Source organism: Phasianus colchicus, chromosome 6 (genome assembly GCF_987193195.1).
Source record: "Phasianus colchicus chromosome 6, bPhaCol1.hap1.1, whole genome shotgun sequence".
Taxonomy (NCBI): domain Eukaryota; kingdom Metazoa; phylum Chordata; class Aves; order Galliformes; family Phasianidae; genus Phasianus; species Phasianus colchicus.
Window position 1 is genome coordinate 41,919,017 of NC_143441.1, and position 17,356 is coordinate 41,936,372.

Sequence of the window (17,356 nt, forward strand, 5' to 3'; positions counted from 1 at the left end):
CCTTTGCATCTATTATTGGTAACTGTCAAAAAATGAATCCTGAACTAGATAAACTTTAGTCTTACTCAGCAGACCAGTCTTATTACCCTTTGTATGCCTACGTACTTTATTAATAAACTCATAATTATCATCGACTAGACCAGCAGAAGTTGTAATGGCATTGCTAGGCATGTGTGAACTTCATGAAATTTGTGATGGTTGGCCATTCTATTTATCCTGCCTGTAATTACAAAGTTGAAGTGCCCACTTTTAAAAGGAGGGCAGAGGTGTCAGAAATTACTTCCTGATTATGGAGATCAATGTATTTCTAATTTATTTTAGATATGTGTTAAGCAGCCCTAGTACAGTACAATTCTTAGCAAACTGACAGTGGAGGATGGTAAGACATCACTAAGTACACACAGTTAGGGAAAATAGATAATAGTAGGTGTATATTTTACCTTCTTACTGAATACAGTTATGCAGCTGGTTCACATCAGACTGTGGCAGATGCGGCTTTCTCAGAGGCACTAAGGATGGAAACTGCAGAAGAAAGTCAAGAGAAAGTCAAGAAAGATAACCTTTGCTGAAAAGTCACCGCAAGCAAAAAGGCAGAGATAGAAGAACAAAACATGGGAAACATTCAGATCACATGTAATGTTATAATGTTATAAGAGGTTGAATTTCTTTTCTATGGCACTTCACAGACTTAGACTCTCTCTATGAATACACTTTAGGATAAAAAGCACTGCACTGCCTGGAATTATCTGGCATCTGCTGAAATCAGAATCAATATCATTTCTTTTCAGTGGGTTGAGAAGCCAACACCAGAACCATTAATGTCTGCCTAATTGACTTCTGTGGCTAAGTTTATAAACTGGCAAGAACACCTTTTATATACATTTGAGTAAGTATGGACATATATAAACAAACCTATTTTTAAAAAAATGGAGAGGGAAAGAAGTCACATCTTTTATAAATCAAATATACAGTATTAATTAATTCTTGTAAATCCATGAGATTGAGAATGATAAAATCCTGAGTACCAATAATCACTCAGTTAACAGCACAGTAGTCTAAAATTTATTCACTTGCAGGCACTTGTGTCAGAAAAGGATAATGTGGTCATTTTACTGTGACCACCAATTGTTAAGACATAAGTATCATGAATAGCTTAAAAAACTTTGGCCTCCAACCTGTGTTAAGTTACTTGCTAAATTTACTCCCTAATAAAATGAAATTGAATAAAACATCACCCACCCTTGTTAATTCTGAGCAGCATATCAGAGCCAGACCAGAGCAGCGTCAATGTTGATTTGTGCTTAAGATAATGAAATTTGAAAGTCTAGAAATGATAGGGTTGTTTATAGCAAGTTCATCTCTGTAAAATAATTGCATCCAAGTTCCCATAAACATAAAAGAGAGACATTATGTTACAGCTGTTTGAAAGGATGGTTTGATTAAGGAGTATAGATAACATTTACAGCTTCAGAAGAACATCAAAAGAATATCAGGGAAATCGGGGAATTTTAAGGAGAGGATACAATTTCCAAACTTAAAAGCATTATTTTTCCTCAGACATCTAATTTAGATTATATACCAGAAGCCTATAATAAACCTCCCGCAAAGAAATAATAGCACACTGCACATATTATGGCTGTTCAACACTCCATTTAAATACAATTACTGGCCCTTTGCCAGAAGCCAGGAAGCATTTCCTCCCATAGCAACAGTAAGAGAAAGGTCAGGATAATATTTCTGAAGAAAAGCTTCTCCTTAAGGAGGATTCAGGATTACATTGTGGATTACATGGTTTGGAAATATGGTACTTCCAAGGTAAACTTCACCTGTATCATCCTTCCCTTTCCTTGGGATTAACACTTTGGATTTGCAGAGCACTCACCTAGTTCCTACACACCACCAACATCCCAATTATTAGTCAGAATAGAGTTATTCCAAATGCTACTTTAGCAAGGGTGTAAATGAGAAGCTGTAAATGTTCCTTGCTAATTCATTGAGAGCATAGCTCAGGATGTATTTAATTAAAAGCAATGAATGGAGCTAATCTACCTAGTTCATTTTATTGGATTTGGTCTAGTAAGCAGCCTTCAGATACCAGAGTATTTAAAGGACAATGTATTCTTGTTTTTTAACTGTTTTGTTTGTTTGTTTACTTTTTTCTTAATCTTCTAAAAATTTATTTAGTCTTGTTTGCCTCTGTTACAATGAAAGCTAATACGATTATTTCCTAGAATTGTTTTCCATTCTCCTGATAGGAACTGGTTAGTTATTGTGTAAAGACTGGTAAACTAATAGCATCTGTTTTTGAGGAGGCTTGAAAAAGCATATGTAGATGAGTCACTTTGATCATGTGAATGATTTCATTCAACTTCTGTTAAACATTTTGAATAATAGTCTCCCTCAGAATCATAATCCAGGGAGAGTGATGTTACTAGTTCAATAAAACTGCTAAAATGGATCAAGTAGCAGACCTAATTCAAAGCTTTTAAAAAGCCAACTTTTTTTTTTTGGCAACTTAGTAATTTGTGAAGAATGACCTCAATATTTAGTTTTCTAACAGTCTCTTAAGAAAGGGGGAGAAGCGAAAGAAAAAAATGACAGATTTTGCTGGAATCAAAGTAAACACACAGAGAACTGTTATTTTGTGAAATCAGTATGGTATTCATTTTGCTCGTGCTTGGAAGTGTTTCTGAAATCATGGGCATAAGAATCCACATATCCAATTTGTGGGTAAAATGCTTTCACGCAAAAGCCCAGCGCCTGTTATCATGAAGGCTATCCTGAATGCTCACACTCATTCAGGAGCATTAATTGAACTGTACTATACTGAACTAAACTAATCATCAGCAGCTGGAGAAGACCAAGATATTGATTCATGTCCTGGAGATGTACGACCTCGGACTCTGGCAATTGGCTCTACTTTTCACATTGCATTCCTTCTGCAATGATCAGTTCAAAACATAGGACATCTGTATCCAAAAAAAGGATTTCAGTATATGGTAAATGCAAAATTTAACCCAATCTATGAGAGTATAAATCCTCCTTGTTGTCAAGAAAAAGAAGAGAACTCAGAACAAAACATTAGGCTGTCATTTTCTTAACCTACTTTAAAGTAAGATTATATGGTTTTATTTCTCTCCAAACAAATGATTTAAAAATAATAAATTCTGTGATTTGTCAATTTTATTTAATAATATATAAGAGTTATCTTGAAGAACAACATAAACTGTGAAAGAAAACACAGGAAATGACCCACAAAGGCATTCCCAAAATCTTCTCTGTATGTCACAAGAAGGCTCTATCTACATTAACACCATTTGTAGTGTTAGTGAAGTTAGTACAGCATTTTTAGAGACAGAACTTTAACAGTGAAGCAATGCTGCACGTAATGTATCAACCTTTTGACCTCCTCCAGAAAATCATTTTATCCTGTCATTCGTCAAAGAATTAATGATTTTTTTTGGAGGGACAAGAGTGGACAGAGATGTGTACACTCTGTTTTCATCTCAGGAAATTGCTTGAGGGCTCTAAAAAAGAACTGGACACAGCAGCCAAAAGACTGGTTATCGTTAGAATCTTGGCATGAGGAATAAGTCAAAATATGTTGACACTGACAGCATCTCAGTCTGCTAGAGCAAAAGATGATGTGGCAACAGATGGCAGAAGGATGCTCCACATCTGTATCCCACTTTGTTTCCTAAAGTACAGCTGATTTAATTTTTTTGATACTCTTAGTTTTCAATTGCTTTCATTGTTTTGTTTTAGTTTTTATTTGCAGAATTCTGGGGACCGTACATTGTGCATTTTATCTGCGTTTTCAAAATTTATTATGTTTTCCCACAGCAACTTCATAATTTCTGAAGAATTAGAAATTCAGAAATTAGAAATGTTATGTCAAAATTAACACTTTGTTTTGCCCTTTTTATATATTTGTTTTGATGTGTTGTTCATTACTTAAGTTAATGTAATATAAAATTAGTTTAGCAAATCTAACTGAGAATTTGGAAATTCTGTCCAAATTTCTTTTGAAATAATATGTCCTCAACCTAAATTTTTAACTAATGGTTCTAGTTTTTAACATTTTCCAATACAAATTAAAAAAGAGTTCTACTATATAAGTTTCTGATTATACAGCCCTACAGGTCTAAACCCTTACTTATATAGACATAAATATTTTTGGCAATATTGTAACCAGAGAAAGAACTCATCAGCAGTATAACTCAAAATGGCCACTGTCTACATAAGACCTGGAACAAAGAAACCTCAAAGGAGGAAAATAAAATTGTTAGGTGCTGAAGTAGCATCGTAATGCATATACTGCTGAACATTTGATGAGTGGAAGTGAGTTTAGTGGGTGTTGATGATAGCCATACTAGATGATCTTAGTGGCCTTTTCCAACCTTAATGATACTGTGATTCTATGACTTTATGCTAAATACCACATGTATTAAATCTAACAGTGTTCCCACAAGTATTTCACAGAGTGAATTTTCCAAGGCCTGGCTGAATGGGGCTTTGAGCAGCCTGGTCTAGTGTGAGGTGTCCCTGCCTATAGCAGTGGGGTTGGAACTAGGTCATCTTAAAAGTCTCTTCTAATCCAAACCATTCTATGATTCTGTGATTGTATGTTTGAGTTTTTAACGTATAGGTTTTAAATACAGTCAAAATATCTTCAAGACCTCAAATGTTCTAAATCATCCCACTTTATTAATTCACCAATCCTACCAACTACTTTAGGGGTGAAAGAATAAAGGGGGAGCTCAGCTGATGTCTAGAATGCATATACTTACATGTATATGTATTTGAGTGCTTTGTAATCTACTTTAGTTTTAGAGAATGAATATATGTCATTTGCTCAAAAACAATCCTCTTTAATAAGTCTCTAACAAAAATAAAATAAAATAAAATAAAATAAATAAAATAAAATAAAATAAAATAAAATAATCACAAAACATCTTCTTCTGGGTCATAAAATGGATGAATCCTTTGGTAAGTGGTAGTACTTGGGAGAACAATTGACAGGTTTTATGAAGAACAAGATGATTTGAAAAAAAAATAAAAATAGAATATGCTTCTGAAACGTACATATATCTACATATAAACACATGTATATACAGATATAAACATATGTGTAAATGCTTATGGTCCGAAAAAATTTATGATAGAGTTTAGCAAGAACTTCTAAAATAAGATTTGTTTGATTTTCATTTTTCTTTATTTGACAGCTTTCTGACTCTGTTTTGCAGTATTTTCTCCTGGCTGTCTGTCAGCTTCCCACAGAATATGTTTCATATGACCTTCTGTCTTTTCTCAGAAATGCCTTGCCCTTAGTTCAAAAGTTTCCTGGGATAGGGTGAATTCCATTATAGCATGCAAAAATGACAGCTTAATAGAATAAGATGTTGTTTAATACTAAATAGATATTCTAAACCAATTCCATAAATAAAAAGAAAAATAATCTGAGAAATAAGATCCACTTTTAAATTAATTCCAAAATTTCAAGTTTAAATCGTTTCAGTCTAAATATTTAGGAAAAGCTGGATGTGCTTTTAACTTCAGGGACAATAAAGAGCATTTACTGTCACTCAATCTCCAAATCGAGTATAGGTCCATAATATTGAAATCATCTGAGATACTTCTCTTTGCCTCCAGTAGCATCAGAATAAGTCTTAAAATGAGTAATACTTGACAGTTCCTGTAATTGACTGCTTTTTTCTGAAGAAAGGAAAACTTTGAGTAGATTAATTCAAAACTCTGCAAAACATAGACAAATACAAGTCAAATCTGGCCTTTAAAAATAATCTAGTGTTTATGCAATATCTTAAGCAACTCAGCAAGCTTTAATAGCAGCAAACTCAAATCAGTGTGTATTTTACTGCAAGTTGCTGGTCTAAATAAAACTACACTGCTGGAGAGCAAATAGTGCAGCCTTAGGGTTTTTTGCTCCTACACCTGCAGGGAAAATATAGTCCTAAGGAAGCCTCTTCCACTAAACCTAAAAGGCTTGTTATCATGTAGAGTTAAGCTAGCCATGAAACAAGTCCCTGCCACATGGCACAGAGTGCACTACAGCAATCTATTCTGACAAGGATGCTAATGATCCTTGCAACCTCACACTCCTAGAAAATTTGTACCAGCATGACAAACCATTCTCATATATTTATTGATCTAATTGTTCATATCACATTTTCTAAAAACATGGATTTTATATGGACATATCTTTTGAAAGAATTTAGCACACCCTTTGATGAAGGAAGCAGAGTTCAGTTTTTAATGATTTTCTAATTTTCATTCTCATAGCTGTTCTTAGTAAGTAGATCAAGTCTTTATGCTACTCTATAAACTAATAAAAGAACAGAGGGAAAAAAGAAGGAACAAATACAGATTTCTCTGTCAAACAACTGACTAAATTATTATAAATACTGTTATTCTTAACTAACAAAGTTCAACATTTTATTTCAATACACAGAAACAGCAATAACTGTCTTGTTTAGCAAATGAAAAGACTTAGGACCTTATTCTACAATTATTTATGTGCTACATGCTCTGTCTCTGATTTTGGTACAGCTTTAATGAGAATGGTTGTAACATGAGCTTTTTCGTTAAGGTGCACAAAATTAACATTTTGTCACCCAAAAAACACTATATATTCTCTAATACCAGCTTCAGGTAATATTCATGTTTGGCTTAGTGTATTAAAAGCAGTGAATTTTTCTATGAGGACAGTCCAGCAAAATGTCTGCCTTTGTGTAAAATCAAGTCTACAAGCATATTATAGCCAATCTTGACATCCATCTCTTCTGACTTGTCCAACCCGGTTGGCACTGTAAAGTTCCAAGTATGAGAATGATCTCTTGACCTAATTAGTAACTCTTGTTACAATATTACTGAACATCAGCTGTGCACCTGTGATCAGAATTTTCTGCAATAAATCCTGAGTAAATAATGTAGTCCATGTTCTAACCCTTCCATATACCCCTTTTTTTTCAACTACTGGTGCATAAAGACAACCTCAAAGACAGAGATGAAGGTTAAGTCATCACAAGCAGTGCAGGGTAATAGGGGAGTGACTAGCATGTAGGTGTCCATGCTCCACACTTCTGATTTTGCCATGGATCTGAATTCAGCGGACTAGTGGTTGCAGTACACTAGGTGCCCTTTGAATCATATCACCTGAAAGCAATCCTGTTCACATACTAATTGCAGATGAAAGTGTGCTGAATGGGAAGGATCAGCAGATTCATTTCAAAAGTGTGTTTCTAACCTGGACTAAATGTTAACAGTGACACAGTCAAAAAGAACACACTTAGATACCTTGAATGACTTTATTCTGCAGGGTACAAAGAAAGTGGTGGAGTTGACTGCAAATTAAGGCATCCTTTAAGCATTTATAATCTTGTTTATAGCATGATGGATGGAAACTGGATTAAGTTTCCAGACCTGCTACTGATTTCCTTCTTCCATTGTCACCAACAGTCCGTTTACAAGTCAAGGGGAATGCTAATGTAATTAAAGCACTGGAAGTACTTCCTTTGTTGAACTGAGACCATAGATTGTCTGCTCTTTACATTTGACTTGGTATTAAATTCATGCTAATGTGCTGTTCTGAACAGAAATTATAAAAGAAAAAAAAGAATAAAAAGGGGAAAAAAAATGAAAATAGCCTTTTGTATCTTAGTTTCCCATCTGTGAAATTAGACAATATTTACTTTTTATTTCTGTTTCGTAATATCTGCAGTGCCACAAGCATATGTTATTCTGTCTAGTCCCTAGAAAAAAACAGTGTTCATATGGCTTCTCCACCAGTCAAAGTGGAAGAAATAAAAGACAAGGGAAAGCACAGATTAACTAACTTCAATGAAGCTCTAGTTTTACTGGCTTCAACTGATTTAACAGTGTTAATAGTACATTTTTGTTTCATTAGGCATAGTCCAGGAATTCACAGACAACAATATGTGCTTTATCCATTTTCAAATATATGAGGAAGATGATCAACCAAGAATTTCTGGTGTTTGTAATGATTTAAGAAGATCAATAAATTTACGTAATATTGTCCCAAATGTTTGATCTTCAGTTTTATTCTCCTTACTTAAAACAACTTATTGTGTACTGAATTTCTGATTACAAGACTTTACTGTAAAGAAAATTTTCAGTAACACAACTTATTCCTTTACACAGCTGGTAAAGAAAAGAGTGAAAGATATATGGGATATAGGAATATAACAATGTCAAAACATTATATATCATGGATTAGAGAAGTATATGTACTGTTATTGTGAAAGTTATATCAATGATTTATTTTTAACAACTTGCCCCTTCTTTCCTCAAATAGTTGAGCTGTTAATTTAATGCACGCAGTAGGGCATGGAATTTTTTTCAGTTCCTTTGCTCTTGACATCCACATATCTATAGTGGTTATTGGCTGAGGTTTTTGTGTTTTGTTTTTAATTTATTTTGTTTTTGTAGCTGTGGCAATTAAATTATCAGACTTTAGAAAGTTCTCTGTTTAATTTCAGTAAATCAGAAAAATAAAAGTACATTATAAAAAAATGTTTGACAAACTATCAGTGAAATAACCTGGTTATTATTTTTATATAATCAGATTTTGAAATTCTTTGACCAAAGTTGTTTATTTCCATAATCATAATCTCTTGCACAGCAGCAGCAGAGATAAATGTAAAAAACTTTGGCAAAATCTACCAGTAAAATTAAACTTAAAAAGAACTTTAAAGACTAAAAAGTTTCATATTTGCTGAAAGCAAATTTGCCTTATGAAAATCATGGCAGTGACATCATTAGAGCTCAGTAGGAAAAGTGAAAGTTCTCAGGACACTGAGGAATAGGAGTCTCTGAACTCTGCCAGAGGTTCCTCCATGGGAATTTATACATTAAGCAGTGAGTAATCCCAATCACAGCTACATTCTGTCATGTGGCTAAAGTCTGAACCAGTACAACCCTATGTGTATCCTACCACCTTTTACTGTGTTAGATATTTGTGTAGTCTCTGCAGGAAGCCTAAAGCAAAACTGCAATCAGTAGCACCATAAACCATGCATAACATATTATCTTGTATAACGGATAATCAATGTTTATCAGTGGCCTTAACTGGGTTTAGGAAAATTAGAGAGTAGAAATATGAGTACCTGCAGTATGTAACACCTGAAAGGGCCCTGAATGATATTTCCATATTTTCACATTGCTGAACAGTTTTGAAACTTAGAAGAAAAAGTCACTGCCATTTGTATTCTGAGCCTAACTGCAAGGAAATACAAATAAGAATTTTTGCAACAATATTTTCTCTGGAGACATGGAACCGTGTGGTAGGCATGGCTTAACCCAGGTCTCTTGATTTGTGGCCAGAAGTAGCCACAAACAAGGTGATGAGTGGCACTGAACCAGCTAAGAGAAGAAGCTACTGTTAAGGTAGAAACTAGAATTTTGTTCTATATTTATCTTATTTCCAACATGTTGCTTTCAGTCTTGAAACCAGGAGCTCAACATTATATTTTGGTCAATATAGCCTCATTTTTGTGTCAAGCCTGGAGCCGAGGGTCACGATGAATCAGAGTGGACCTGTGTGCTTGGTCTTCTCAGAAATAGAGAATGAAAGCAAAGAACAAAGATGAGTGCAAGAACTCATGTACCTTCTGGGTCTATGCAAACTGAAACAGCACAGACACACGCCATAATACAGGTATAGTTTGGAATACAGTTTTTCCAGTACAACCTGAAGATTCTCAGGTCTTGGTGAGGTCATCATGCAAATAATGAATAACCATTCCATAAAAGGTATAGCTGGGCTACAGTCCAAGTAAAATAAGCTATGGCAAAAATATGCTCAAAATATTAAGGTTTCCTAGTCTATCAGTTCTTCTTCTTCTTTTTTTTTTTCTTTTCTTTTTTTTTTTTTTGTTCTCATCAAATGGTAACAATTTACTAACTGCAGCTTCCATAAGTGATGCAGTGACTTAAGTGTCATAATTATGACAAAGATAAATCAAATATGCTCTAAAATTCTAGTTCTCTCATACAGGAAGACTGTGTCACTTTCCTTTCCAAGTGCTTCTCCCTGTAATGTCTCTTGTTCATCAGCTCAACATCAAGCATTAGAGTGACTGCATTCCATTTCTTCACTCCTACTTTTGTGACCCTTCAGTCCTCAAAGTCATCTTCAAATTCCATCAAAATCAGTAAAAGAAAACCCTTTTCATTTTAGCAGGAACTCATCAGGTCCTGGCAAAGCAATCATCTCTTTGATCTCTGCTTCACTCTTGTTTGCGTACTTCATCTCAACTATTTTACTTAATCCAAAAAATCATTCTCTAATCCAGGTTAATTCATTTTTCACTTTTCCATAAAGCACTCAGCTAATCCTAATAATACTGAATACAAATCTGTGTTATGAGACAGACAAACCACCCTTTCTGTCCTCCTCTGCCACGACTGTGGAATGGTGTCAAATCATGTACATTGCCAGATGTCACATCCTCAGAGGTACTTGGAGTGAAAAATAACTCCCAGAGAAGATGAGGTGACACTAGCTGCTCAAACCTGGCTGGAAGACTGAAGAAAATTAAGACTTCTTTTCTCTTTTCTTTTCTTTTCTTTTCTTTTCTTTTCTTTTCTTTTCTTTTCATATGCTAATTCACTCAGCAAAAAATATAATTGTAAATTTTAATCAAATTCAGAAAATATTTTTGTCTGAGAAGAGCAGTTCTACCAGCCCTAGAATTAGTTCACCATGTTTTCTTCAACAGGTTCCAGCTGTTAGCCAGCCCAAATAAGAGTCAACAAAAAAATCCAACTCTTTGTCTACTGTTCTTTGAAATTTAACTGTTTTCTGTCATTTTCTATGGCAAGATTTTCAGGCTTTATTTCAAGAGGTTATACTGCTTGGCTATTTTTAAGGTGAAATAAGATTCCTTAAGATAAAGCAAAGTTTTGGGTTATGCTGAATGAGATACTTCACTGCACTTTGGTCCCTGAGAAAGGTCATTTATGGTTCTTAGACAAACTTAAGTATTAGGTCTTATACCATGGAAGAATAAGCAGAGAGGGAGAGTCAGGAGGGCTTTACTCACCTTTAATCCAGTCAGGGTTGATATTCCCTGTACTCACCTGTGTCAGATTTGGCCCAGTACCTCACACATTAGATCTCCCCTTTTCTTCAGTCTAGATGCTGAGGACTTCTTTATCCTTTCTGCATTTTATAAATCTAAGTCTCGATTTTCATCTCCTAAGTGCAGGAGATTCTCACTGAGAAAGGAAAAGAAAGTTACAAACTGGATCAAGTCCAGAAAAAAATCATAGGAAAAATAAGCTCTTCTAGCAAGTTTTAAGCTAGCTTCCAAACAATTTTTGTAGTTGCTATCTGACAAACAGACTGGCCCCATGCATCCTCCTGCCTGCACAGCATGATTTGAGGCAGGCTGAAGGAGGAAATTCTCCCTGTGCCTCTCACTGCCTGAAACACCTGCAATCAATTACTGTTGCCATTCTGCTGTGACAAGTCCAAATGCTGAGATGATAATGGCATGGTTTGTGTGTAATTGTCCATCAGACCACAGTACAGCAGCAGTTCTAATGAACTGAAATTAATTTCCCTTTTAAAATTTCTACCTATAGTAGGAAGGAGTATGTTTTTCTTTAACCACATTGAGTGGATTAATAAATTTCAATGTTTATTTCAGTATGTTTTAGAAAAGAGAACATAAAAAATGTTTTGTATGAACAAAAAATACTCAGATAAAACTGAGAATTGCAATCACATTTGGATTAGACATAGTAAAAGACTGCTCTCATAAATTAAAAATGGTTTGCCTTGGACTATACTTATAAGGGAGATTTGTAGTGAAAAAGACAGCGCCCAAATACCATGTATGGAAAGAAGCAGTGTGAGTGACTCACCCTATGGCATGTTTTCTTCTGAGCTAGTACTGTTTCAGAGCCCTAGAACATAATATAATTATTATGAGTTATTACATTGCTGGAGAGAAAAACACTGAATGATACACAGCCTTGGCTCCTCTAGTGGCTTACACTGATTTCACTGAAGCCCTCCCAGTTTACTACACCTGGGGAAATGAGACATCCTGGAGGATGTATGTAAAGAAGCAACTGACTTGGTTGGATGATGATATTCATAGTCCAAAGTAGCAGAGTGGTCTGTTGTGTAAAATATAAAAGCCTACAGTAATTCGTTCCAAACAGTCTATGCTGGGGGTAAAAAAGGAAAAGCATTTAGCAGAATTGGTTGTGCTTCACTGAGGCTGTAACCATTCTTGTTTGAAAAGTAGTCTTGAAAGTTTCTTTGAGTTACATCTCAATCTGCTCAGCAACACACAAATGTGAAATTGTTAGGAAAAAAGGCTAAGTAAGAGCAAAGAAATCTTTTTTAAGGTGAGCAAGGTATATTGTACCAACCTCTTGGTAATACATTTATTTTTTGTTATTTTTTTAAGATATTTTAATTTTAATAATTATACTTCCATACCATAAATTCTTGCAATATATATACTGAAATGTTTATTATAGTTCTTTTGAAATTGATTTGTTTAGTTCTTCTACAAGCTTCGCTGTTCCACTGAGAGTGCGGTCAAACATTGGAACAAGCAGCCATGATCCTAAACCTGTTGGCATTCCAGATAAGTTTGGATGATGCTCTTAGATACATGGTTTAACTGTTAAATTTCCTGCATAGATTCGGGAGCTGGATTCAGTGATCCTCATGGGTCTCTTCTAGCTCAGAATATTCTAAGTTTTCTGAAGTTTGTAAGTGGCTTATAATTTATAAAATGATTTGTCTGGAAGTTTGTGAGGATTGCAAAGGAAATATGTGGATTATGCCCACTTTTCTGCCAGAAGGTATTCTGTGGTGCCTTTTTTAGCTAGAGCAGTGACTGAGCAGACATCCTCAGTCTGTTGTAATGGATGAATTATTTAGAGTAATGATCCACAGAGAATTTAAGTACTACCATGGTGTTTTTCTGTTGGTAGCCAAGTGAGTATTAAGTTAAACTATAATGTTCTCTTATTGTTATATTTTCCATTGCATTTTTTTTGTTTGTTTGTTTTGCATGGAAGGATGGAAAAACACACATTTTACTACCATTTCTACTTGGACCAGAAACTGAGCAACACTGACAGAATGTTTCACAGCATATATTCTCTCTTAGCCACAGCCTCTAGCCACTTTGATTATTGTTTATTATTTCTCTCATAGTGACATTTACAGACCATAGCACAGGGCTCTATTCCAGTGTATAAAATATAGGGGTTTCTAGATAAATCAACTTCAACTTGAGCAGTCAAGAGAAATAAATTTGCATAATTTTTTGAAACAAAATTTTGGAAGAATAATAGCACAATAATAGAAACAGAGTGAGATTAAATTGCTTGCTGAAAGTCACTGAAAGCATATCTGTCTTCCACAATCAGGCATTTTCAAAACAGACGGAGCTGGATAGACCCACTGCCAGGCTAGTTTCAGAACTGGGAGCTGATATTTCCACCCGTGCTGCATTACATCTAACATGCCTTGCTGAGAAGCTCATTATCTTCAGGCCAATATGACTGTACTGCTTTTGAGTCTTGAGCTAATATATTTCTCCAGTACTGCACTATTCATTGTGGACTTTCAGCCTTGGTCTGGCATTAACCCAAGGATTTTTTCATTACACAACATTTTCTGCAATATAGACAAGCCCACAGGAAGCCTGCAAAAGAGCTATAAAGACAAATACAGGGTTTTTGAGTTTTAGTCCACTGTCTTAGCCACAAAACTATACACCTTTTGATGATGTATTTGATTCATTTTAAATATTCAGACTCTTAGTTTAGAGGATAACATGTATGTACCAGATGAAATAATAATTCCTTAGCACAATTTCTCTATATTATAACATAGAGAAAGGAATAAGGAAACAAATTTGCTCAAATCTTGCATACTGGTTTGTAAATGAGAAAGAATTTTCTCTCAATCAAAATGAAAAAAAAAATAAAGTACATTTTATAAGACGAGCAAGGAGAGTACAGAAATTTAGCAGTAGAGAATATGTTCCCAACAATTTTGGTATAATAATATACTTCTGTTCATAAACGTCTAGAAAACTTGAAGAATAAATTTAAAAGCTGACATAGTACTATAAATGTACGATGAAAACTTGAGGAAGTAGTAATGAAATTTCTGGCAAGAATTCACTTGTATTTTGCTCAGTACTACTTACCACATCATAAAAAACTGGTTTCTTAAAATTGTGGTGAGAAGGAAGGAGAGCTGATTTTAGTAATAAAAGTTATGAGCTGTGAATACAAGAACAGAAAACCCCTCATTCTGGAACAGTTACTGAAAAGGCAAATAACAGGCACAAATATTAAATGAAAGATATAAATTCATACAAAAAAAAATATTGTTGATTAAAATCTAAAATAAATGTAAATCTGTAGTTAAGGCATAATTTATGCAATTGGTTAAATATGTGTAGGTCACTCTAAAAATAATTAAATATTGAGACTGGAGGATAGCCAACATCACTCTGGTCTTTAAAGAGGGGAAGGAGAAGGATCCAGGAAAACTACAGGCCAGTCAGACTTACTTCCATCCCTGGAAAGGTGATGGAACAGCTTGTTCTGAATGCCATCTCCAGGCAATTGGAAGAGAAGAAGGTTATCAGGGGTAATCAGCATGGGTTCATCAGGGATAGGTCTCGCTCAACCAACCTGGTAGCTTTCTATGATGTCATCACTGGCTGGGTGGATGACGGGAGAGCAGTGGATATAGTCTACCTTGATTTCAGCAAGGCATTTGACAACATCCACTTCTGACATCATGGACCAAAATAATAAAATAGGAGGTATTACTTTTGGAGCAGCGCTTGTAAGTATCATTTATACACATATGTATGAGTCAGAATCTATACATATAAGCAGGAAAAACTGAGGATTTTACCCATTTTTACTTATTTTCCCTTACTTTATTTACACTACTGTAAATGCTTTAAGCTGGACAGTTTTTACTAAAGAAAATACCTACAGATTTTAGCAAGTTGGCACATCAGTAATGCTTCTACCTTGTTAACAGGAGCTTGAATATAACTTCAAATGATGCAGAAATACCAACTGGCTGAATGTTGGGTTGCAAGTAAGCAAATCACTGTGAAATACAAAGTCTTATCACTCAGTGTGAATCCAGAAAAACACTATGATTGTGTAAGTAACAGCATCTCTTGAGAAAGGAACAGGAACCGAACTTAAGCCATTCCTTTTTTTTTTTTTTTTCCTTCAGTAAAGGTTATGCAGGGGAGACAGTGCTGAGTTTTTCAGTCTATGAAATACATGTAGGAGACCAAATATTGTTCTCAGTGACATTTATATGATTATAGTATTTGTGCCCATTTTCACTCTTAGACTTCCCACTTTCTATCCACTTTTTCCTTTCTTCTTTCCAATTCCAGTGACATTTGTATCTCAGTATCTCAGAATTTTGCATTGGTAGTTTTGGCCACTCACTTTAGTGTAAGAACTTGTTTTACAACACAGCCAAGCTAAATCCTCCTTGGGAACAAACTCCTGCATGTATTATGAATGCCGTAGCACCATGTCAAGGTCACACAGGAAAACTAAGCAGGGAATTGAACCTCAGCCTTTTAACTCTCTGACATCATGTCCTAGCTAGGTGAGTACTGGAGATGGGGTATGTGCACTGCAGTAATTCTCAACTAGACCTATGGCCTTAGACTTATGATTTGCTGAGCTTCATGCTAGAGGCTAGAGATTTTCCATGATGATGTGGAAAATTTAGCTCTCTCACAATATTCCATCCTTTATTTCATGTTCACCACAAACCCAAGTTCCGTCAGTTAAGTAGGGCATGTGCCCTGGAAATGACTGTAATCTTGTACTTGTGGAGAGGAAGCATCACACAAAAAGTAGTATCAGGAGTAAAAACTAAAGAAATGTGTCACAATAAAATAATTATTAAAAATACTATGAAACTAAAGATAAAACACAGAAAACATATAATTGTGCTAAAGTGCACTGACAGCAGTGCCAAAACATGAGAATCATATAGTGCAAAAAAATAAAAGAGTGGGAATTATTTTTTTCTCTATTTGTTTTCAAAATACAATTAGAAGCAATTGTAGCAGAAAGATTGTGAGAGCCTTCCTGTGTTATAATTAATCCTAATCAAAAATGCTTTTATTTGCCACTTGATGGATTTTATTACAAAAAGCCCTAGATTTCCAAATAATGTTACAATCATCAGCAGAAAGCAAATTGCTAAGCAGATGAAAACTGTCATATAGAAGCTAAAGCCCCATCCCCCTGACAACATAAATTGGCTTAGATTCATGCAAGGTTTTCAAGCCGCATTTCATACTTTCTTGCCTCTTCTTCTTTGCCCCTAAGTCCTATAGCTTTCACAAAAAGAAAAAAAAAAAAAATGATACCTGCTTTCACCTTTAAACATCTAAATGCTTAAATGAAATCCAAACTGCATTGTTGCAAACCTCCCCAGAGGTTATTTCAGTAAAAAAAAATAAAATAAAATCCTTATCTTCCCTTTTTCTCTTCTGCTTGGACTTAGCCTGTCCCCTGCATGAGGTGCACAGTAACATATCAGCTTGGCCACTCTGAAAGTAATGCTTCTTATCCCATTTATTTCCATGGAAACAACAAATATGATGAACACAATACCACTATTTGATAGAACAAATTCTCAGCTACAAAATACTATTTTTCAACATAGCCAGCACTATTAGCTATGGATTTGCATCAGTGATGAACAAGAACCTGCATACTGCACTCAGAAAAAATCTACATTAGCGGTGGTGACCCACAGTTTCACAGCTGTTGATGTGATGGCAACGTTGCTAGGAAAATGTCCACGCAGTCCATCTTTCATCAGCCTGAACAGATGGAAGTCAGAAGGCATCAAATATGAACTATACAGTGGGTGGGGTAGGGCAATCCAGCCAAGACTGACAGTGTGCTCCTCTGTCTTCAAACTGGTGGGGCCTGGTGTTATCGTATTGCAAGAAAAAGCCCATCTTCTTCTCTGGCCTGATTTGCTGGATCCAGAAGGATCACCCCTTTCTTAACCCGAAAGACAGTGAACATTAGTTTTTATTCAGTGGGGAATTCACATACCCGTGGACTACTGCTTTGACTTCAGCCTGTAGTGGTGACACCATATCTCATCACTGATAATGATGTGGTACAAGAAGTTGTCACCTTCAGCCTCATATTGATTCAGTAAGTCCTGATAAACTTGCGAAAATAAGAGACATTGCATTCAGAGCAGCCCTTGTATAAGATTTTGTAGAGATAAGACACCATAAATAAATTAATCTATTTC